The following is a 23873-nucleotide window of genomic DNA, read 5'->3' as shown; positions in this document are numbered from 1 at the left end:
CTGCTGCATGGCCGTACAGACCCCTGCACGCCCGGCACCTGTGCCAGAGCCTGGGCCTTGAGCTTGGGCAGCTCGCTCCTCTGTGCGCGGTTTCGGAGCCAGTCAGCTGGTCCTGGATTGCACGAGCCCCGAGTCACCCGTTGTTATTATCTTGTTTGTAGAAAAGAATCTTGTTTCAGGGTGTTTTCCCCCGAAATAAGAGCTGTGTGTCTGGACCACGCTCCTGAGCGGCCACGGCCACGAGTGCTTGTGCTTGTAGTTTCTAGGTTGTTAAAGGTACAGGGTGGGGGCTGTCTGGTCGTTCAGAGTCCGTGACCTGTCTCAGACGGTGGGTGGGGTGGGGACTCCCCCCAGGCCGGGTGGGGGTGCTGGGGACCGAGCTCTCTGGGGTCACGAGGTTGGGGATGGTGAGGCAGGAGCACAAGCACCCTGCGGGCAAGGTGGCGGATGGGGTTCCCCTAGACTGCTCTTGGAGGAGGGGGGAGAGCTGGCCGGGGTCCCCCCTCCCAGCAGTGGGGGCGGCAGCGGAGGCCAGGGAAGTGGCTGAGGGGAGTGCAGGGGTGCAACGGGAAGGGGCGCTGGGCAGAGAGCTTTCCACTCTCATGACCCTCGGCGGGGGAGAGGGTGCGGGGGGGGGGGGGGGGAGGTGTGTGCTGTTGTGTGTGTGTGTGTGTTGGGGGCACGGGGGCGGGTGTGCGCGGCAGCAGAGGAAGCCGAGTGGGTTCCTTCTGTGGAGCTCGGGCTGGTGGAGGTGGTGGGGGAGTCAGTGGCCTGGGGGTGGACGGGTGGGGGGGAGCAGGGGGGTGGTGAAGTGGTGAGGGCGGTCGGTGGCCTGGGGGGTGGAGGTGGTGGGGGACGGGGCGGGGGGGGGGGTGGTGGAGCGGGGGAGCCGGTACCCTGGGGAGGGAGGGGGAGCTGGGGGTGTGGAGGTGGGGAGGAGCCGGCGGCCTGCTGTGCTGGAGCCCAGGCCCTGGGACCCGAAGGCCGTGGAGAGAACCTGGCCTGTGTGAGAACCCGCAGCCTTCGTTGGGCTGAGCTCGAGGCCCTTCCTCGGTGAGGTCACCGGGGACGGCACCTGTGGGGGCAGGTGTCCCTGGCTGCGCATGCACCGTGAGTGTGCGAACCCCCTGAGCCACCGTGAGCTGGTGCCAGACGGGGGTCCTCTCGTAACCAGAAGCGGGAGGGCGAGGACCCCGAGCCAGCCTGGAGTTTGCCCGTGGGTGGGGGTGCCCGACGGGGCAGCGGATCTGGGGGGCACTGGCTGTCCCGCATGCGACGGGAATCGAGGCACCTGCATCGCGGGGTGGTCAGGTGGGTCCCCTGTGTGTGGCTGCAGCAGTGCAGGCGGCTGTCCTGGGATGCGGTGGCGGGGGGCGACCCAGAGAGTCCCCTGTGACGGAGGGAGCCCCTGTGAGGAGCGGGTGGTGTGGACCGTTCCCTGGACGGTGGGGGCCGAGCGGCGCTCGGAGCCGCTGCGCCGGGACTGGCATCTGCGCCCAGCCTGGTGGCCACTGCTCTGACCACGGGGCCTGTTGTCCTGCTCGTGTCTACGGCGCTCGTCCCAGAGCCTGTCCCAGAGCCTGTCTCAGAGCCTGTCCCAGAGCCTGTCCCGGCCCCGCTCGTTCGCTTTCTCCGCCCTAAGGTCCGTGTCGTTGTCGGGTGGCTCTGTCTTGGGCCGAAGCCTTGAGAATCCTTGCGGCCGCCTGACGTTGGGCGAGGCTGAGGGCAGGTGGTGGCCCGGCGTCCGCCCACTCGGGCCCTCCAGGGAGGGGGTGGCACCCGGTAACGCCGCCGCGCCCGGGCCGCCTCGTGGCTGCGCTGCCCTTTGCAGGGGGCGTGTGACGTTGGCCTGTGGCTGCTGCCTGTGTCGCGACAGCCGAGTGACTGGAGAGGCCGCGGGGTTAGGGGCTTCCACGGCGCCCTCGGCGACAGCAGCTTTGCCTCTGAGTTAGAGCCCCCGGCAGGCCGGGGGAGCCCACGGCTCGAGCCCCGTTGCCTCGGCGTGGGTTTCACGAAGCCGCTGGGAGCAGCCGCACCTTGGGGTGTGTGCGTTCTCGTGGGGTGTCTGACGCGGCTGCTAAATTCACCGCGAAGATCTCTGAAAGGTCCTTTTTAAAGAAAGTTAAAGTGTCTGCTGGAGGGTGTTTGTTCCTGCCTGTCCCCCTGTTGGAGGGACTGATGGAGGGCCCCTCGGGGGAGGCGGTGCACGCCGGGGTCTGGGGGGTACAGGGGACTCGACAGGGCCCGTTGCTCCCCCGAGGACTCAGGGGCCCGCCGCCGCCAGGGAGAAGGGGCGGGTGGGATGCCCAGTGTGGCTCATCGCACGGGGCCACGGGGACGGTGAACCCTGGGCCGGACGGTGCAGAAGGTAGGTGTGCAGGGCACGCTTAGGCCTCGGGCTGTTGGTGTCAGAGCTCCGCTTGAGATTCCCCTGCGCTAGCTAGGAGCGCCCGTAGTTTATGCCAGTGATAGGGTTCACGACGGCTGTCCTTCAAGGTGAGTGTGTGGAGGGCAGCTTTTTTTTTTTTTTTCAAAGATTTATCTGGGGGAGAGAGCGTGTGGGCGCAAGCGGGGAGGGGCAGGGGGAGACGCAGACGCCCCGCTGAGCAGGGAGCCCCATGCAGGACTCGAGCCCGGGAGCCCAGCGTCCGGCCCTGGACTGAAGGCCCCGGGGAGGGTGACCTTTGGGAGGGCTGGCACGGGTACGCGCCCGCGAGTAGGTGGAGCGGTTCGGGTTTGCCCCAGAGCGGTGCCACAGCTGACGAACGTCCACGCTGGGAATGCCAGGCAGCCCGTGAAAATGCTACCTGGAAGGATGATCCTATAGAAAGTCGTTCTATAAAGTTGTCACGTGCAGGAAGGTACGTGGTGCTTCTGTGGAGAGTCTAGGCTGGTGGCTCCTCTGGCCAGTGCCCCCGGGTGCCCCCGGCACCGTGCGTCCCTCAGCAGGCCTGTGGTGTGCTGGGGACGAAGCTAAGTCCCACTCACCTTCTCAGAGTGTCCACGTTCTCGGGGCGGGGACTGTGCAGAGAGGGGCTCCCGGCAGGCAGCTTGGCCCTGGGAAGCCCTGTCCCCGTCTCCCTTTACCTGTGAGTCCCTGACCTGATGCCGGTTTCCTAGAGGTCGGGAGGGCGTCCCGGAGGTGTCTTCCCCGCAGCCTTCTCGTCTCCCCGCACGGTGCGAGGCTCCGCAGGGGGAAGGGCTGGCGGTGCGTGGTTCTGGGTTGGGGCGCCCCCGCCCTGCCTCCTGGCTCCTGTCCCCGGCACCTCTCTCGGGCCCGCATCCGTCGAGCCCCTGCCCCTGACGTCCTCTCGTCTGTGGTGTTTGCAGCCACGGGGAGCACGATACCCCCTTGGAAGTCACTGGTCTGGATCCCTTCTCGAATCCTGGCGGGGTCTGGATCCTGGTCCAGGTGGCACCTTTTTCATGGGGTGACAGCGCGACCCTCCGGTCGCTGTAGGATGGCTCTTCCACGCAGAGGGGGACTAAAAACCAGCGTGCACTTCCCATCGCTGGCGGTGTAGACCACGGAGGCTGGGAAGGCGTGGGGCCTGCTCCTGGGGGTGGCCCCCTGGGGAAGGCAGCCCGCGGGGGACCTCAGGACGGACCTCAGGACGCCGCGGGTGGTGGCCTGCCGAGCGCTCAGGGGCGCGGGCTGTGCAAGGGCGGGTGGGTGCTGGGGTGGGTGCGCGCCCGGGCAGGGAGGCTGTCGAAGGCTGCTCCACCTTTGCCTTCTAGCCTGGGTTTGGTTTCCCTTTAGAAGACCCCCTCCCGCCTTCTCCCCGCCCTCCCCTCCTTTTTGTCTGTCTCCCCCATTTAGAAAACACGTAAGCAAACAGAACGTCATTCAGAGTCCCAGCTCCGCTTGATAACCGCGGTTGGCGTCTTGGCCTGCGTCCCGCCCGTCGGTTTTATCCGATCACTGGGTGTGCACTCGGTGAACAGGCCAAATGCCAAAAGAGGGAATGTTCAAAGGACCTGTTTTGCCAGAAGGAAATCTCACGGCTCTAGAATGAGCTTCTGGGATGCAAGTGGGAGTCTGAGATTTCATGGGAATCATTAGGAGATGATAACGGGGCCGTGGCACAGGATGCCCGAGTCCCAGCGGGGGCCGGGTCGGGGCTGGCTCCGCGGGGGGGACAGGGTGGCAAGAGGAAGCGCATGTGGAGACGTGTGGGCCAGCGGTCAGCGTAACGCACCAGAGGGGCGCCCGCCTCCCACTTGCTGACCCTGTCAAGTCGCAGACTCGCCTGTCCGCGGGTCCTCCCCTCGTCCTGGGCGAGGAGGGTGCGGTTTGTGGAGGTGGCCCCTCACCTCCTTGGCGTGGTGCTTGCGAAAGAGGGTATGTGGGGGACCTCAGAGGCACAGGCGAGGTTGTTGCCTTCGTAGGGCTTTCTTCCCAGCGTGTTTGTGGGCGGCTCCTGCCTCGCGCAGCCCCTGAGAGGAGAGCACACCCCCGAGCCCTGGCCCTGGGACCGCGGGGCCGTGTCACTGCCTTTCGAGGTAACCGCTGTTTTCCCAGGCTCCCTCTGCATCTGGACTTTGCCGCGCACCGGCTTCAGCGTCCTCCCTGGAGGAGGTGACCGACGGGTCTGGAGAGGTAGCTCGCCCCCCAGGCGCCCCACCTCTAGCAGCGGGTGCTGTCAGGTCAGCGTGCTCTGCGATGCTGTTCGTAAGCAGGCTGTGTGCCCTCGGCGCCCTGCAAGGTACTGTTCGAATTTTATTCAAGCAGCGTTTTAAAATGGGTGATAACCGGCTGGTCCATCCTGTTTGAACACCCAGCACGTCTGTCGTGTCGTAGGTACATACGTGCTTGTGTAAGTCACAAGTACGCGGCACTCCCTGGGGCGTCATGTGGCTCGTGTTTGGCAGAAGAGATCTTTAAAAAAAAAAAAATCTTTTATTTATGAGACCCGGGGGGGGGGGATCAGAGACCCAGGCAGAGGGAGGGAGAAGCAGGCTCCACGCAGGGAGCCCCATGTGGGACTCGATCCCAGGACCCCGGGGTCATGACCTGAGCTGAAGGTGGTGCTGAACTGCTGAGCCACCCAGGGGTCCCTTGAAGAGCTCTTGTAAGGTTCACCTGGAACGCTCACAGACATTTGGGATCGACTCTTCTGAGGCTAATAGGAAATATTCAGATGATGGGCCTCGTTGGCATGCTGCTGTCGCCGTGCCGAGCGGCGACGCCTCCGTCAGATGCCAGGTCAGGGGCGCCAGAAACGTTCGAAGAGGCGTTCAGGTCTTTAGCCTTCCAGATCGAAGCCCAGGACCAGGTCTGGGTGTGGAAGCACAGGAGCCGGACAGCTCTGGTGGGTCCTTAGATACGTAGCAATGTACGTTTTATTTCTATGGGCTTAAAACACACTATTTCTAGGATGTGACTGGGAATGTTCCAAATCTGTGATTTGCTGCCAAAGACTACAAACATCTTTTATCTTATTTTAATTATAGTAAAGTAGACGTGACATAAAATTGACCATTTAACCAGTTTTAAGTGTACAGTTCGTGGCATTAAGTGGACTCCCGTGTTGTGCAGCCCTAACCCGTCCCCCTCCAGGACTTTGTCGCCGAGCGGACATCCTGCGCCCGTTACGCACCGGCTCTACGTCCCTCTCGCTCCCGTCGATTGTGGAGTGAGAGGCGACACCGTGACCGCGTGACTGTTAGACACGCTCGCCCCCCTGCGGGCTCACAGCGGGGCTGGCGGGGCTGAGCGGTGAGGCTCGCTGGCCGGGGCGCACTCGGGCATCCTCACCCTTGGGTCTCCCCGGCGAGGTAGGCTTACGGGACGCTGAGGAAGAGTGTGCGTGAGCGCGGGCTGGCCCGTGAGCTCGGCGGCGGCCTTCACCGAGGCCTGTCTGTGTTCTGGGAAAACCGCCAGGCATTTGCTCTTTGGGGCCCAGCTGTCGGCCCCTTGGCTCAGCCTGGGCCGCTGAGCACGTCACAGGCACCTGCTGCGGCCCCGGGGTGAGGGGCTGCCGCAGTGCTGCGCAGGGCGCTCGTCGCTGGTCTCGGGCACTCTCGATAGGGACAGCGGTGTGGCTGGGAGGGGCTGCTCCCCCCCCCCCCCCCGCGGGGACCCTCTGGGTTTGCATGCACGCGTTTCCTGCACCTGTGGGGCCGGAGGCGGGCAGGGGTGCGGGGGGTGCAGGTCGTCCTGCCGGCTGGGGCGGCGTGTTGCAGATGTGGGAGGCTGGCTTCCTGTTTGTGGAGGAGACCTGAAACGTTTTGTGCTCTTAGGGGCCGATGAGAGCCTAGCGACATTCGCCACGGTTGGGGTAGCGTCGGGCCACTGTGTTGCCGCCGCCCGCGTTTGCCCGGGGCTCGGGCCGTCCAGGAGGGCAGCCGCACTGGACGCGTGTTTACAGCCGTGGGCCCTTGCGTGTCATCGCGGTGGCCTGGGGCCCGGGGCGTGCACCGAGCCACAGCACGAGCGAGCCTCCGTCTTGGGGTTCACATAGACGCTTTGGCAGGCAGGCAGCTAGTGCCCTTCGGAGGGGAAGCGCGGGCTCGGCTGACTTAACGTCTCGGCTCAGCTTGCTGGGTATCCGCAGCGCCAGGTCTGGGCGGAGCGATGACGGGCCTCAGTGCCCTGAGCCCTTCGAGGCCGCAGGTGAGCGCACAGCCTCTGATTCCGGACGCGCAGTCGCCGGGTGGCAGGTGCACTCGGCTTATGTTGTGCACCTGACAGCTGGAGGCAGCGGGGCACCTGCTGCATTGCCCCTGCCCCGTAAGTCATGGTCGTGGTGCCGTTTGGTGGCGAGAACGTGGCAGAGACACGGGGCTCCTGCCTGCATGTCCCCTGGTGGACGGGGGTGGGGGCAAGTGATTGGTGCCTTCACCCCTGCTGTGGAGAGTGGGCCCCCCCTTCCGAGGAGGTTGAGATATGAAGAGGGAAGTGGCACGTGCCCCCAGCGTGTGCCCCCGTGTCTGTGTCTTCCACCCTCCGCGGAGCCCCCTCCGTCTGAGCCTCCTGACCACGCCGCCGAGATTGCTGATCCCCATCCTTCCCCTCGTCGCCGGTCCTGGACCTCACTGCTGTCATTTCCTTCGTCCTCACGGGTCCTGAGGGCCCGTCCTGTGAGTCCTTCCCCGGCACGTCCACCCGACTTGGACCTGTGATGGTTCCCCGAGGCCCACCCCTCAGCCTTGCAGTGTGCAGGCCCGCGCCCGGGGACCCGTGCCCTCCCTTCGAGCTCGGGTCTTGTGGGGCTGGGGGCCTGGCCGGGAGAGGGCTCCCATTGCTGGGCTTGACTGAGGGCTCCTCGCTGCCTGGGAGGCACGGTCAGGGCGTGAGCCCAGAATGCCGGCTGCGTGGGCAGGGACGGGAAGTGCAGGGCGTTGATGGGTGTAGGTTAGGGCCAGTCGTTGGCCTCTGACCTGTACACCACTTCCAGGATGGCTGAGCCCCCGGCTGGGACAGATGGCACGGATTTCAAGCTTCATTCTCTACTTAATGTTTAAAAATTCAGTAAATGCTAAAATCTCAACCTGCTCCCACGTGCTCTAGCCTGCCCCCTTCCTCCGACGCGGCGTACAGCACAAATTTTGCACACTTCGCGGTAACAAATGTTTAGAGATAAAGAGTATTAGGAATTGAGTTCAAGAACTCAGTCTTTGTGTCTCAGGGGTTTGTTGCCAGCGCATTGTTAAGGTCCCTTCAAATTCTATGGCTGCGCAATTTAAAATATGCAGTACTTATTTTATGACTAGAGAGGATTGCACAATTTTCTTTACCCTGAATTTTCTTTATCGCTGTAACATTCGGAGGTACTGATTCTGAGACTGCGTATCTTAAAAGACTGATTTCTTGGATTTCTTTATTTTTTTAATTTACTGAACTGCCTGGTGGAGATGATGTCAGATGGGCTTGTTCGTGTGGCGCAGAAGTTTGTGGAGAACGAGTGCGAGAACGCCAGACGTAGGGCGGCATACAGCGTGATGGATGGATTCTTGCCTGACGCAGGTTTGGGTGCCTGCCGGCCTGCAGCAGCGACGGGGGGACAGCGTGCCCGTCGTGAGGTGTTAGGGGATTGGGTCCATAGGGGCCCAGCCGCGGGGGCGCAGGGCGCAGGGCTTCCCTCTTGAGGCCAGAGCCTAGTAGACGGTGGTTACAAGGCACCTGGCTGGCTCGGTCGGTGGAGCTTGTGGTTGTGAGTTTGAGCCCCACGTTGGGGTTAGAGTTTTCTTAAAAACAAGCAAACAAACAAAAAACCCCAACAAAACCTCTTTCCTTCTTTAAAAAAAAAAGGAAGTGGTTATGTCTTCCTGTTATTCTTTTATTATTTTCCATTGCAGAGGGTTTGGTGGAGCATGAGGGAAGCCTCGACTGAATGAAAACCTCGATTTTTTTCGCTTGGATTCCTATCTTTTAAATTTGTTCATTTCCATCTTGATCTGGTGGCTTTTTCAGCTGTGGAGCATGGTGTTAAAAACAAAATAGATCACGATAAGATTTTCTCTGTTTCTAGAAGGTTTGCAAATGAATCAGTCCGACTGGCCAGCTCTTTGTGCAGGGAGTAGTGGCTTTATGTTTTGTTTTTCATAGTTTTAAATGTTTTTTATTATGAACTATTTTAAACATTTAGAAAAATACAGAGAATAGTACAGTGAACATATATATATACCCACGCCCATAGTCTTATCAGATATTTTGCATATTTGATGTGTTTTGGGAAGTGTGTGTATACAGTTTTTTTTTTTTAATATCTCGTGTCCGTGGGCCGTAGGTTGAAGATCCGTGTGGTCTGCCTGTCTGCTCTCTGGTTCCCGGTAGCGCTCGGGGCGGGGCGGGCCCCACGCGGACACCGTGCGTCCTTCTCTGTCCCTCCGTCCTCCCCGACGTGACGTCATCACAGGAGAGCACCTTGCAGGAGGGGAGAATATCTTGCTGGTCTCTCCGCCGGGGATACAGTTGTGAGGCCAGTGAGGCCCGTCCTCCGGGAACCTCGAGGGCCCCTGGGACGTGCGGGCTGTGGGGCCGTGATTCGGAAATGCTCCTGTGGAAACCAGGACGGTCTCCCTGTCCCTGCAGCCTCGGAGGTGGGAGGTGGAACGGACTGGAGGCCGCCGGCCGGGAGCAGAGCTCCGCGCTGGGAGCCGTGTTCCTGGGGGTGCAGGGCGCCTGCAGCCTGTGGCCAGAAGGGAGCGCTGGGGGAAGGCGCGGGCCGGGGAGCAGGGCCCCGAGGTTCCCCTCTGGCGGGGCGGGGGGGTGGCTGCGGGCCTGGGGGCAGCCTCGCCCTCTGAGGTGAGCTCCATTCTCACTGCCCAGGAGGTAGGAGCGTGGCACTGAGCTTTGGCCTCCACCTTCCGCTCTCGCAGTCCCGCTGCCGTGGGCTTGAAGGGAGCAGCCGCGTGCTGGGGCACCCGAGGCACCGGCCGGTCACGGGTGTGCGGACTGAGCTCCGCCCGCGAGGTCGCCTTGCCAGCGGCTCTGGCCCCCCTCCGGGACCTCGTGAAAGCGCCCGTCCCCTGCGGGTCGTCGGGGCAGCCCGGGGGCCGTCTGCGGTGGCTTCTCGGGTGCCGCCGCGCCCTTCCAGGCACCAGGGAAGGTCGTTTGCTGTCTGGATTCTCTCTCGCATTTATCCGGCCCGCAGCCTGCACCCTCCTGCCCGCTCTCTGCGCTGACCTCCTTCCTTCCATCCTCTCGGCTGCCGTCACGTCCCTTCCAGGCTGCAGCGGTGCTCATGTGCAGGTCCTGCCGGGACGTGCCCCTGGGAGAGAGCCCGAGCGCAGCAGCTGTGAGTCTCTGCGGTCTGTCCCTTCCCCGGCGGTCCGTCCTTCCCAGCTCCCGGCCATGGGAGAGCCCCCTGCTGCCCCCCTCCCGCAGCCCGGCCAGCGCCACCCCGCAGGTGCTGCACCTGCCGCGCTCGTCCCCCCCGGCTCCCCGGCTCCTCCGCGCTTCCCGAGGGACACGCTCTGATCACGGCAAAAACCGCCTTCTTCTTGCGGCCTGGCGTGCTGTGTGCCACGTGGGAGGCGCTCAGCACAGCGAGGAGGCCGTACGGGGGCGGGGAGCAGTCTGACCTTCCCGAAACCTGCTCTGTGTGGAGCCGCCGCAGCGTGATCGGCGAGGCCGGGCTGGGGTGGGGGGATGTGCGTGTGGGAGCGGGCCGGGGCCTCCGCGCGTCCTCGCATCTGCGGGCTCTGCTCTTGGGGAGGGAGGCTGCAGACCTGGAGACCGCCCCGCTGCTCCTCCTCCCCACCCCCCCGAGCCCGCACACCAGGGCTGGTCAGGGCCGCTCCCTTCCCGGTAGATGCAGTAGGGCCGGGGCGTGGAGCTTGCTGCTGGCTGACTGGACGCTCTGTTCCAGAAGCCACACGTCATTACCCCCCCCCGCCCCCCCAGTTTTGCAATCTTTATATTTATCCGGTAGCATAACTAAATCAGCCAATTAATTCTTTAACTTTTTAAAAAAAATATTTGAGAGCATGTGAGCAAGCATGAGCTGGAGAGAGGAGGGGGGCAGAGGCAGAGGGAGAAGCAGGCTCCCCGCTGAGCAGGGAGCCTGACGCAGGACTCGATCCCAGAGCCCCGGGATCACGCCCTGAGCCACTGTTGCTGGAAATTTTTTAATCTGTCATTTGCTAGCCATTTAGTCAGATGTTCTCTTTGTTGGCGAGCTCATTTGGGATGATTTCCAGGAAGCCGGAAGTACTTTGAAGAGATGTTGCTTTTTGAGATGAGTGCCCAAGATTTTCTAAAGCCGGTAATAGAAGAGCCGAATGAGCCAAATGTTTATTCCTTAGAGTCCGTCGCGGCTCCAGTGCTACGTGACAAGTGTCTGACCGTTAGGAGTATCGCCGGGTGATCAGCTGGCAGGGTTCTTCTGTTGAGGGCAGGACGGGAGAGGAAACTGAGCCAGAGCTGTGTGATGCAGCAGTGACCTTGTGCGGGTCGTCAGCCCACCTGCCGTGCGCCGCGCGAGGCTGTGGATGTGAGAGCAAGGCCGGGCTGCCGTGGGCTCCCGGCCTTGCCTGGCCCGTCACTGGCGTCATGCTCTCCTACTCAGGCGTGGGTGTGATGCCCACCCTGCGCGGGCCCGTTCCTCCGGCAGGTGTCTGGAACCCACAGCCACACAGCAGGGGCCCCACTTCACAGGTGGGGACGTTGTGTGGGAGGCCGGCTGCCGCGCCCTGCGTGACCCGTGTGGAGGCGGTCTGAGCCCCGGGGCTCTGACTGTGGCCTGCCTCAGTATCCCCAGCCGGGGGCCTGGCGGCGTCTGCCCACCAGTCACCAAGGAGGCCGGCACGCCTCCTCCCAGCACGTGCCACCACAGGCCCGGGCCAGGCACCTTGAGTAGGTCCAGGAGGCCCACCGACAGAGCGGAACTCGGAGGTCCAACACGGGGTTCACGTGGCATCTCCCCCATCTTACTTGGTGGCCTGTGCGGTTTTGGCAGAATCGCTGAGACTCTGGAGCCAAAGAAGGTGTGGCCCACGGCTAGTGCTCGGCTCGGTGTAGCCGCCGCTGCGGTCGTGACCGTGGCGGGCCTTCTGGTGGCCTTGGACTGAAGGCGCTGCCCGAGGGGCGTAGGAGGCTGCACTCCGGGGGAGACAGCCTCCGCTCACCAGCAGCGCCACTGTGCACAGCGTAACCGCTTCTGCACCTCACTCTCCTTCACCTGTAACATGGGTGTGATGATGGTTCCCACCCCACGGGGGTCAACGGGTGTAAGGAAACCAGAACTGTCAAGAATCTGAGCTGGAACGACCCGATTCTGGTCACCGGCCCCACTGTTTTCGGTGACCTGACGTGAGCCTCCTTGAGATCCAGTGACATTTCCTCTCCTTCCTGCCCACATGGAAAGAATTTCTCAGTTTTTGTATTTCCTGCCAATGGAAAAGTTTGATTGCATGTTTTTACTAGACTCATAAATCATTATTGTGAAAATGGCTGTTGCCACCTAAGAAATTGAATTAGCTAAACTATAAAAGGGACATCTTCTCGTATAAAGGAAACCTGAGTATTTTTTGTAGGGTTACTGCAACTAAAGTTGGTTACTGCAAGTGACAGTCTCATAGGTGAAAATATTAGACACGTGATCAGCGCTCTGCTGACACAACCCAGCACTATTGTGTTGAGGTGATTGGACTCTCCTGCTTTAGCCTTGAATTTGGCTGGAGTGCAGGGGAGTTAATCCCGTTAGATGTGAGCGCAGGAAGATGGGACCCTAGACGTGCGTCCACTCAGAGGGAAAACCGTTTGTGGATTTTTTTTTTTTTTTAAGATTTTATTTATTCATGAGAAAGGCAGAGACACACAGGCCGAGGGAGAAGCAGGCTCCCTGCAGGAAGCCTGATGTGGGACTCGATCTCGGGACCCTGAGGTCATGACCTGAGCTGAAGGCAGACACTGCACCACCACCTGAACCACCCGGGCGCCCCAACAATGATTATTCCTCAGAGAACAAAATGCAGTGCACCCCCCCCCCCAAAGGGGCGTGTGGATGTGTTTGCCCTCTTGGCCTTGAGGTTGGCTTTCAGAGAGCGTCGGGTGGGGTGGGGGCGCCTGTAGGCTGAGGCAGCCTTGAGCCTGGGGTCAGAAGATCTAAGCAGAGGTTCCCCCTCCGGTGTTTTCTCGTCCAGCATCCTTGTCCTGCGTCGTCTGTGACACTTGGCTGCGTCCTCGGAAAGCGGAACCCATAAGCTCTGCCTGCGTCACAGGCCGCGGGAGGACGTGCGCCGTGGTGGGTGCGTACGGAGGCACGCACAGGCCGCGGTGTGGCTGGAGCTCGTGGGGGTCGGTCCTGAGTGTGCACGGGGCAGGGCCCCCGTGGCGTCTGCGGGATCCACGGTCCGGCTCTGGCCCCGGAGGCTCCGCTTCTCTTCCCAGGGCAGGTTTGGGCTGCGTCACATGCGTCTGGCTTCAAATGGGTGTGAGTTAAACTTAATCAGGAGTTTCTTCGTTAAAAGTGCTGAGAGGGGGTGAGGCTGACGGTTGTTTCCCATGTTCAGGATGTGATGGATCAGTTTTTTTCTCTTCACTTTTCTCTTTGCTTAAAGACAAATATTTACAGACCCGTTTTAATCCAGAGGCTCGTCACATATGTCAACCGAAATAGCTCTAATTTAATAAAAATCCTTGGTGGTAACGTGTTGTTTCACTTACGCTTGCAGGATGAGGGCAGCATGAGCGGCCTCGAATGTGCCTTTGGGAGTAGTTAGCCTTTCGCTCTTGATGAGGAGAAGACGTCGGCCATCCGCTTGAAGGGTGAGTACACGTTTTTGTGCACCTTTTTATCATAGAGACATGAGACCTACGTAAGCGCTAAAAGGCTGTGCAGGAGATTGGGGGCATCCACCACCTACAGCTAGCAGGCAGCATCTTGCCACAGACGCGCGTGTGCGTGTGTGCGGGCTCGTACGTTTTTCTGCTGAAGCGTGGAAGGTGAAACTAAGCTGCAGGCATCATGACGTTTCATCCTACGTTCTTAGGGCTGTAGCTCCTGAAAGGGGGGACATTTGCCCCTGAGAGGCATTTTAGAACATTCATAAACTATGTGGTGTGGAGTCATTTAATTAAATGGTTATAATTTCCTATTAAAAGGTGTGATTTTGAATTTATGATCCTTTCACAGCTGATGTAAATAAAGTTGTGTTTCAAAAATGTTTGAAATCCCAAACAGGGATTTATTTAAAGGCGGATAGGAAGTATGAATTTGCTTGATATGAGGGACGTTTGCATATTAGGACTGGGATGTGCTCTTGCACATGTGCCCCGCCTAAGAGGACGGCCACGTTACCCTCCCGTGGTCTCTGCCCACCTGCGCCCGCGCGGTGGCATCCGGCGTTAGGTCCATGGGTCTGACCACTGCTCTTCCCTGTCAGCATTCACGAGTAGACCGGTCTCTGGGCTTGCATGTGATCGAAGGTCTTCCCAGGGTTTTTCACCTGAACTCCCAGGAGAGCGTGAGACGGCCAGCTGGTAACGTCACGTCGAGGTTACTGTGTTGAAACCAGCGTTTGAGACATTCGCAGGGGCTTCCAACGCTGTGACTGGACTACTTGAACTGAAACTTTGCATAAAACCCTAACGATGTGTTCACTGTGATTAGAGCTGTAGGTTGTTACACATCATGGCCAGCCACGCCATCACTTGCCACCGCTCGGTGGTTCTGCACGGCGGGCGGCTGCCTGCTGTTCCATGTTCTCAGCTGTGTGTTTGTGGTGTCTCCCTCACGTGGGCCCTGGGAACCTGGGCACTTTGTTGGGTGTGTACGAACTACACTTGCCCATTTAGAGCGGTATTTCATTTTATTTATTTATTTAATTTAAGATTGTATTTATCCATGAGAGACACGAAGAGAGAGGCAGAGACCCAGGCTGAGGGAGAAGCAGGCTCCCTGCGGGGAGCCCGATGCGGGACTCGATCCCAGGACCCCGGGGTCATGGCCTGAGCCTAAGGCAGACGCTCAACCGCTGAGCCGCCCGGGCATCCCTGGAGCATTATTTTAAAAGAAGTGTATTGAAGTGAGCCGGATAGGGCCGTGGAGGCCTCTTACATCCTCGTGTCTTATGTGGAACACAGAGTTAGTGACGGGTGAGGTTTCTTTGCAAGACTCTGACATCGTGAAGGAGCCGTGACAGGAGTTGTCGTTGTCAGCATGATCCGGTGTGGTTTTTGCTTTTTGGCCTCTGGTTGGACCTTGAGAAGATGATGATGAGGACATGGGCTCCGTGTGGGGTGGACGGAGAAGAGGAAGGTGCCGGGGCCCCGTGTGGGGTTCAGTTAGCCCTCTGCTCCTGGGCTAGTGGTTTTTCTCCGTTGAAACGGGATGTGAACAGAAAGGACACACCTTGCTAAGCCTCCGGCTGAGGGTACTCTCACAGCCCGAGCGCTCCGTGTGGCCAGCCCTGATCAGGGGGCAGGATGTGCCCCCCTCCGGACCCTGGACACCACCTCGCCCCGCGGGAACCACGCTCCTGACTCCCAAGTGCGCATGTGTGCGTGTGTGGCCTTCAGTGCAGTTGGTGGTGTTTTGTGTCTGGCTTTTCCCGCCCACCGTGTATTACGTTGCCCGTATCGTCGCGTATAGTTACAGACTGTTGCTGCTCATTGCCATGGAGCATCCTGTTGTGTGAGCATGAAACGGTTTCTTGAGTCCATTACATACGGGTAATTTTGTGGGGGGTTCCCCTCCCCGGAGCCTCCCCAGCAGAATGAGGGCCACGCAGGGTTTCGTCCTTGTGCCGACAGCAGGGCAGTGCTGGTCGCGCAGCCCGTGCTCAGCTTCTGAGGTCATGAGTGAGGAATCCAGGTGACAGACGCAAGGCGCAGGCTCGGGCAGGAGAAGCCTGTGGTTTTTCAAGTCCCGTAGTGAGTGCTGCGCTCCTCCCGGGACTCCGCATGTCCCTTTGCACTTTGCTCCCTGCTGGCTTGGGTTTTCTGCAGCCCCGCAGGCGGGCGTGTGCCGTGTCAGCCCGTGGGCAGTCAGGGGATGTTTAGTCGGTAGGCGCTGCTGTTAGGTGTTGGCGGAGGAGAGTGCTCTTGAGCACCTGTGCTGGGTGGGCCAGGGGGCACCTCCCTGGAAGCCGGCTGTGCTGGGGGGTCGGCAGGTAGGCTCAGAGGCTGTGTGGGTGGGGCCTGCCCCAGGACAGGAAGGGGGCCGGGCACCCGAGAGTCCCAGCACAGAGGCCTGGCCCACGTCCGCCTGAATTCTGCAAGGCCCTGGCTTCGAACCTTTAGGGACTAGAATGTTCCTTGTAAGGAAGTGGTTCCCATGGGATTTGGATGTGTTTATGGCCATATCTGGTTTTTGTAAATAAAGTTTTATTCAAGCGCGGTCATGCTCACTTGTTTATGGCTCGCCCAGGACTGCTTTTGTGCCGCAGCTGCAGAGTGGAGGGGTGTGAGGCTGCGGGGTCGAGGAGCTCCAGCGGTGGTCGCGGGGCCCACGAGGCCTCACAGGTTCACCATTGGGCCCTTTCCCAGGCGTTTGACAGCTCCTCCTCTACGTCATAGAGCAGGGCCGTGGTGGTGGTCACCTCTGTAGTCTTCAATCGTCTGAGCCTGTTTAATTCTAATCCCTTTATTTACGGGGAAGCCACTGCACGGCGGCAGTCAGATGTGGCTCTCGCCCTTGTGGGACTTACAGGAGGCTCCTGTGAACTGGACGCTCCGCTCGAGGGTTGTGCTTTTTATGCATCAGAACAAAACCATAAAATGGAGATGGAATCGCCCAAGTCCTCGATTTTAAGAGAGTGTGTTGGTTACACTCATTTTATAAATTTGGTGAGCGCTGCCCGTAACGTAAGGGCTGCCTCCGCTGTAAGGTGAGTGTCGTACGGGCGACGGGGAAATGGCCGTGTGTCTGTCTCCCTGCGGTGACCACAGACTCTCGAAGGCAGCGTGTCCGGCGAGGGCCACGGGCTTCAACATGCCTGTCCCGGCAAGCCAGGCGGACCTCCCGTCGCAGGCTACCTGAGTAGAAAACACTAAACTCAGCAGAACAGCCTACGAGGTGATAGAGCTTGGAGTGTGTGACAGGTGCGTCCGTCTGTCACAGGCTGACCTGTTTGCCTTCGTGAGGCTGTAAAAGTTAACGGAGGCCGTAGAGGACACGGGCACGGGCACGCGGGTGGAACGGTTTCTCTGTTGCTTTGCCCCCGTTAGCGTTTCCACGCGTGTGCGTAGGTGTGTTAGGGGTGAGTCTGCGCCCCGTCGTCACCCCCGCTGCCATCCACAGACCGGCGGTGCCCGTGACCCGTCTGCACGGACCCTCGTAAGCCGTCCTGGCTGCGTGGCCTGCCCCAGCCTGCGCCTGAACACGCGTTCGGACGTCGTGGTTACGGTAGCCTAGCTGCGTGTAACGATCGATGATAATCAGTGACGATTTAAAGATGAGGGAGTGCGTGACGTCCTGGTGTACCGTGTTCACTCCTTGCCCCAGGAGCCCCCGGCGCGCTGGGACGCCCCCCGCCTCTCGGGCAGCCACGTGGGTGGCGGTGCTGTCCCTGCCCGGCGGCTCCCGGGCCCGTCGCTCCGCACCGGCTTGTCCACTTGCCGTAGTTAAAGTGAAGGTGTCGCTTGTCTCTCTGAGGAGGGAAGGGTACGTGGCCACTCGCGCTTTCTGCTTCTGTGTTTAAAATGTGTGCGCAGATTCGATCCCAGGCTTCACGAGTAATTTTTTATGGTGCTGCGGGTTTAGGGGTCAGTGAAAGGAGAACCGAGAAGACCCACGTAGTCCGCACGTTGTCTGTGGCGGGAACCGCAGGCCTCACTGCTGTGGTTACGGGGAGGCTGCCGGAGACGCCGCGAGGGTGGGCCACGTCGCCTGGTCTGTGGCGTCGGGAGAACTGGACCTTCCGTCCTTACAACCGGGACCCCCTCCGCGTGGAACCGCAGCCCAGGTGTCTGCGGGGGGGGCGTGTTGACTCAGCTGGCCGTCCAGGCGTGGACCTGACCTCAGGAGGGGCTCCGAACGGGGGCTCCGGGAAGCTTCGAGTCCACACTGATGAGGGGTCCCCCGGGACGCAGGCCGCGTTCCTGACCCTGTGTCTAGTGCGGGTCTGCCCCTGGGACCGGGCCAGGGGCCTGTCCTGCCTGGGTCGCGTCCTTCGTGCCGGGAACCCACGGTCCACGCGTGTTCAGCTGGGGATGAAGCGCTGGTTCATGGCAGTGCTTCCCTCCAGAAATGGGGCTGGGGTCCCGCGGGTCACGGGGTGCTGGCACGATAATAATAATAATACTTGCACCTTATTACGGTTTGCAAAGCCTTCTTAGCTGTGCTCTCCTGCGTGGCCTGAGGGCGGCATCAGGGGGAGGGGTCAGGGAGTGGCCAGCTTGCGTGTCGCTGGCAACGTGCGGTTTTGATGACTCCCCTCCCCTCTGCCCCCCCCCCCCCCCCCCCGGCTCCCCTCAGCTTAGCCTTGGAGAGAAAAGCGTCCACCTGCCGGGCTCTGGGAGGGGCTGCGTTGCTTGGTGGTTGCAGGACGCTGAGAGCGGGGCCTGGCGGCTGGTCCATGTCCCTCATTAGGTCGGTAACTCTCACAGCAGCCCTGCCCGCAGGGTGTCCTCCTCGGGTGACACGTGCCGCGGCCGGGTCCCCCGACTTGCTCCTTGTTCCCCCGCTGGTCTTTGTAATGATAGGGTGTGTGGAGTCACAGGAGGTCCAGGGAGCAGAGTAGTCTGCTGGGGGCCCCTGGGAGGGCCCGGGGGGGGGGGGCACATTGCTTCTGTGTCTGCTTGCGGGAGGGTCTTGGCTTCCCCTAAACCCAGTGTCCGCAGGCGTGTCTTGGGCTCCAGAGGCGCGTTTCTGCGAGGAAAACTGTGCTGCGGTGGTGAGCGCCCGCTCGGGAAGGTCAGCCTGGTGTGGGGTTGGCACTCGCCCGGGAACGTTGGCTGATTTTCCATCAGATCCAGGGTTTGGACCTCAGAGGAAGCAGAGCCTTGCGTGGGCCGGAGGGGCTGAGGCTGCAGGTGTGCTGGGTGAGGACGCACCTTCTGTCGGAGACAGGCTTGGGTTGGCGTGGGTTGGTGTGGGTTGGTGCCGCCAAGGCCTCGGCTGCCCTGTTGGGACCAGACACCAGCTTCGTCCTTAAGAGTATCCCCCCACGGTGTGAGAGTGTTTTATGGAGAAACTGCTCACACTAGCTTCCCGAGGGAGGCTTGCCCCGGCGCACAGACCTCAGAGCGACCCAGACGTCGGAGGAGGCCCCCTGCTCCCCGAGGACAGGGACAGTGATGTCTTTGTCCTCGCTGTGGGCTCCACACCCTGGAAACCTCAGGTCTCCCCGTGGGCGATGGCACATGTCGGATCTGTGGCTGCGCACGCAGGGGGCAGCGTGGGGGGTTCCGCGGGGCTGGGCCTGCCTGCAGGGCTTTGGGAGAGGCCTGGTGCTCTCAAAACTCCCAAAGCTGGCTTTGTGGCCAGACCCACGCGTTTGCCCTGCGGCGGCCTTGGCCCTGGTCCCCCGCCGCTGCTGCCTGGCGTGTGGGAGGCGCTGAGGTTTCTTGAATGAACACGTCTGTGTCAGCGGCGCCTCTGTCTTCAGTTCGGGTTCCTTCTGCTGAGAAACTGTGTGCCGTGTGGATGTCTTCGGGAATCAAAGCTTGGAGTCCTCCGTCACCTCCTGTGTGTGAACACGCCGTGTTCGGTGGTCCCTGGATGGAGGCGGTGCTGTTCTGAGTACCGATTCCAGCACCACCTCTCCACAGAACAGCCCTGTCCCGAGAATGGAGGGCTCAGCTGCGGATTCTCTAGAAACGACCCCCGGCTTGCCCCGTCCTCGTGGGGATCATGGGAGGTCTGGAGGTTGAAGCCTGCTTGCTGTGTTCTCAGTTCCGCGGGAGCTCCCTGCCTTGCTGAGCCGTCTGGGATTAAATATTAGTGGTTCCTCCATCGTCTTCACTTGACTGCATTTTAAAGGTGGGAGACCCCGGGCGATCCTGTTTCCTGCGTGTCAGCAACGGAGAGTTCTTCTCTTGATCCTACTCCGCGTTCTCCACGGCGCCGTGAGCTCGTCCTGTGGGTGACGGTGCGGAGGCAGAGGCGATGCGGCCGAGGGGCCACAGGCCTGCTCTGCTCGTTCCACGACCGTACTCATGCCAGCACCTGCGCCATCCCCTGCTTGATCTCTTCCCGCGAGCGTCTTATCACGAGAAGGGTGGGTGCAGCACAGCCAGGTATTTTGAGAGACAGAGAGCAAGTGTGACCACAGATTTCAGGCACACGGATTTTGCTTTTCTTGGATTTAATAATTAAGTTTTTTTTTTAACTTATTTTAGAGACAGGGAGAGAGAGCAGCGGTGAGGTGTGCAGAGGGAGAGGGTCTCAAGCAGACTCCTCGCTGAGCGTGGGGCCCGATGTGGGGCTCGATCCAGAACCCTGAGGTCACGACCTGAGCTAGAACCAAGAGGTGGAGGCTTAACGGGCTGAGCCACCCGCTGCCCCAGTCATTGTCTGGTTTTAAAAGTGTGTGCAAATCGCTAATTTACCTTCCCTGAGACTCTTCTCCCGGTATCTGAAGACATGAGGTATTTCATGAGTTTCACGTGTGGACGGAGCCTCTGCTGCGGGCTCCTGCCTGGCCTGCGTCTCCACGCCGCTCTGGGCTGCCTTGTCCCGCTCCAGGACCGGCTTCCTGCTTCCCTCATGACCTCTTCTCTCCTCTCTCCCTTTTCTGGTGGACCACATCTTCTGGAACCTTCCCAACAAGTCGGGGAGGTTGACGTAGGAGTCCTTAAGCGTCTGAGAGGGTCACACTGGTTTCCAGCCTGGCTGGCCGTGACGTCGCGCATGGAGGCCTCCGAGCCTCAGGGCGGGGAAGGCCTGGGCCTTGTCCCCTGGCTTCCAGCGCGGTGGAGCCCGGCCTTCGGCTGCCCGGCCCGCGTGGGCCTCACTTTCCCTCCTCTCCCCGACTCTCAGTTCTTAGTGTTCTGAAATGTCGTGGTAATATTTCTTGGCGGGCGGGGTGGGGGCTCCTTTCATTTACTGAGCTGCGATCCACTGGGCACCCCGAGGCTGGAAACTCATGTCCTTCGTTTTCAGAAATTTTCTCGAAGTCGTTACGGACCTCCTCTCCATCTTCTCTGATGTTCCCGTTAACGCGGCTTACCTGCCCTGTAGCCGTCCTGTCCTGGACGCCGCGCCGACCGTCTTCCCGCCTCACTTTCTCGTCTTCTGTTGCCGTCGTCACATTTTCTGGTTGCATTTTCTGACAGCTCTGTGTTTCCGGGTGGCGATCTCCGGATCTCCGGGTTGCAGAATCTTGTGATTTCAGGACGGGGTATTTTCTCGGAGTTCTCCGCGGGGGTTAATCACGTTTCTTCCTTCTCTTTGAAGCCCCTCCCCTCCCTGCATTATGTAATTTCTGCTACGTTGCTTTCTCTCCCTCCTGTTTCCTCCTTTGGCGTCGGACGCTTGCTCTGACTGTGCATGCTTGGCCGTGAGGCGTCACGGATGCGCACACCTGGGCTCTTGGGCCTGCCAGGTGGGTTGCGAGACTCTCTCCGACCTGCAGCTCCAAACAGGCTCAACTCTTAACCTCTCCTGTTGTCTGTCCCTGTGGCTTTATGCTTTGAAAAGCATTCCTTGTTCTTGTTTGGGGCTTTAGGAGAGAGACGGCCTGTGTGTCATTTCCCCGTCTTTAACAGGAAGTGGACGTGGAAGTCGTACCCTGCAGGGCAGGGCTGCTGGCATTGCTGCTGCCCCCGGGCCGGCCCTGGCATCCCCTCCTTCTTAAGACGTGACGTATACGTAGGTGGTCTCAGCAGAGACCTCGGCTTTCTTGTTAACTGCGTAGCAGCTGCCTCTTCTTATTTAGTTAAAGGCTCTCATCTCATTTTGGATATAAAATGCCAAAAAATTTATAAATAATTGGGCTTCGAGACAAAAAAATAAGGAGCCTTAAAAACAGTCTTTATTGATCTTTCTAAAAGGAATTTTTCCGAGAGTGAGCGCATAATCCTTAGATTAAAATGCAGCTGACACATTAAGCCTTCTTACATGGAAAGCGTAATAATAGGCTTTAATGCCGCTGTCCTTGGCCACCCACAGAGGGCATTCCCGAGGGCCGGGCCTGGACACCGGGCCTATTTGTGATTTGATCCCTGGTAAATGCTCCAGAGTGGGTCAGAAACTCTGGTAAAAAAAAGTAACCTTAATTGTGAGAGCAGGTCTGTGCCGAAATCGGGCAGTTTTTCGGGGTGAGTGTGGTTCTTTTGATAGAGGCTGACGACCTTGGGTGACGATTTCCTGGTGTGGCCCTTGTGGTGACACGTCCTCTGTCCAGCCCACGTGCTGCCCTCCCGCTCCGTGGAGCGTAGCCCCCGAGAGGGGGTGCGGCCCCCAGAGGGCCCGCGGGGTGGCTCCTGGCCTGGTGACGACGAGGTAGCAGCGTTCGAGGACCTGCGGCTCTGGGTGGCACCGCAGGGGCAGGAAGCCTCTGCCTCCGTGCGGCCTGCTGCCCTGCAGGCCGGCCCCGCGCCTCTCCCCTGCAGGAAGGGCCGGGCAAAACCCAGAGCTCGCTTTCTGCTTGAGAGCCTGGGCTTTCTGTTGCTCTGTGAGCCGTTGAGGAAGTGAGAGCCCTGGGTCTCCAAAGCCTAGAAAGTCACTTAACTCACTCTTCCTGCTCGAGCCCCAGACCACCGAGGGCTACTTCTCATTTTGTCTTGAGATGGAGAATAGGAAGCCCAGCCCCGCGGAGATGCCTGTTTGTTTGTTGCGTTTTTAAAAACAGCAAAACAGCAAATACAGATATGTTGGGGATTCTTTTTTTTTTTTTTTTTTAAGAGACTTTATGTATTTATTCATGAGACACACAGAGAGGCAGAGACACAGGCAGAGGGAGAAGCAGGCTCCATACAGGGAGCCCGATGTGGGACTCGATCCCAGGGCCGACAGCAGACACTCCACCACTGAGTCCCCACGCGTCCCTACACTGGAGATTCTTGCAGGTTAGGGAGGGACCCTCGCCATTTAATCAGCAGCCCCTGCCTTCCTCTGTGTTCTTCTTTCTCTTCCGTGTGCCTTCCCAGGCATCTCCTGGTCTCTTGACGTGTCTGGCAGTGAGCGGGCTCTCCGAGCTGTGTCTGTGACTCGCAAGCAGGGACCAGACGATGACAAGTGTGCCGACCGGCGTCCGGGCGAGGTCTCCTGGGTTCTGTCCTCCCCGGCGATTATCGAGCTGGTGCTGCGGTGACACGTCTGCTTTCGAGGCTCTGGCCCCAGTCGGAGCGAGAGGTTTCCTTAGTTACCCTCCGTGCCACTGAACCACCCCAAGGCTTCCCGAAGGCTTTCTAAATTCTGAGGGTCAGTAGAGGAAGAGATGTGCGTGTGTATACGTATTTATCCTTTCTTCTTGTCATTAAGAGCAGAACTGCAGCTGTTCCTTGCAGAGACTACAGGGTCGGGTCTTGGCCGGAGCGCGCGTGCTCCCGGGGCGCGGAGCCCTAGCTGGAGCCCTAGCTTGCTGGACTCGGGGCTGGGGGGGGAGCCCAGCCGTTCCTCGGTTCCAAGGGATTGAGCTCAGTGGCCCCAGGGCCGCCCCGAGGTTGCACTGGGCGGGGTCAGCTGCAGCCTGTCCTCTGCGGTGGGGGGGCGGCGTCGCGGGGATGCCCCCAGCAGTGACGTCAAGCCTTATGCTTACAGGCTGGATGATTCTGTGATTCACAACCTGCAGGAGACAGACCACAGCCTTGCCCTTTGTGACCCCAGAGTGTCATGAACAGGCGCCCTCATCGGGTAGAGATTGGGAACTACCGTGTTTCTCCTCCGGGAAGGAACTGCCCTTCGGGTGGACGCGACCGAACTGCCTTGCCCACTGTGGGCCGGCCCTTGCCCGACGGGGAGAGGAGAGGGCGGCATTTGTGCGTTGGGCCTCCCCGCAGGGAGGCGTGCGTCCCTCCCGCTGCAGCTGTGGGCGCCGCTGGCAGTGCGGGGGGGCAGGCTGAGTGCAGGCTCCGGGAGCCGTGCGCCCCAGGGGTTCACAGCTGCTGGCTCCTCATGCAGGGCCCCGGGGTCTGCGCCCCCGGTGGAGGCCACGGCCTTGATGCTGAGCCGGTCTCTCTGGAGTCCGTAAGGGCTGGCCCGGCCTCGCTCCTGTCGAGGGAGGTGGGGTCTCCCCTGCCGTGGGGGCCGCGTTGGCATGTGCACCCCCTTGCTGTGGGCGCCCTTGGATCAGCAGCCGGGGGCTGGTGGGTGCCGGCCTGAGGGTGGGCTCACCGGCTGCTCCGTGGCTCTGGGGGACCCTGAGTCTGACGGGGGGTGGGATGCCCCTGGGTGGTGCTCAGGCTTGGGGGGAGCGGAGCTGGGGTGCTGGGAGCCGCACATTCCGGGAAGAGGTCTGCGTGAGCGGTCACACCGCGTTGCTTCAGTTTCCTCTAGATTTCCCGCAGAACTAAGAAAAGCCTTGGAGGGCACCGGCGA

General features: G+C 60.4%; 1 protein-coding gene across 5 annotated transcripts in view; it reads left to right on the top strand.

Annotated features, from left to right (window-relative positions):
* The first annotated feature begins 12839 nt into the window (after window positions 1–12839).
* Window positions 12840–23873, top strand: part of SGMS1 (sphingomyelin synthase 1) — a 229116-nt gene continuing 218082 nt past the window's right edge. For 2 of the 5 annotated variants that reach the window (XM_038576036.1, XM_038576035.1), the window contains exon 1: window positions 12840–13216. The gene's annotated coding sequence lies outside the window, so the exon portion shown is untranslated. The remainder of the gene's footprint in view (window positions 13217–23873) is intronic. The other 3 variants (XM_038576039.1, XM_038576038.1, XM_038576040.1) reach the window with 2 other exon arrangements.

Source organism: Canis lupus, chromosome 26, assembly GCF_011100685.1.
Source record: "Canis lupus familiaris isolate Mischka breed German Shepherd chromosome 26, alternate assembly UU_Cfam_GSD_1.0, whole genome shotgun sequence".
Taxonomy (NCBI): Eukaryota; Metazoa; Chordata; class Mammalia; order Carnivora; family Canidae; genus Canis; species Canis lupus.
This window is presented reverse-complemented; position numbering and strand designations above follow the sequence as displayed.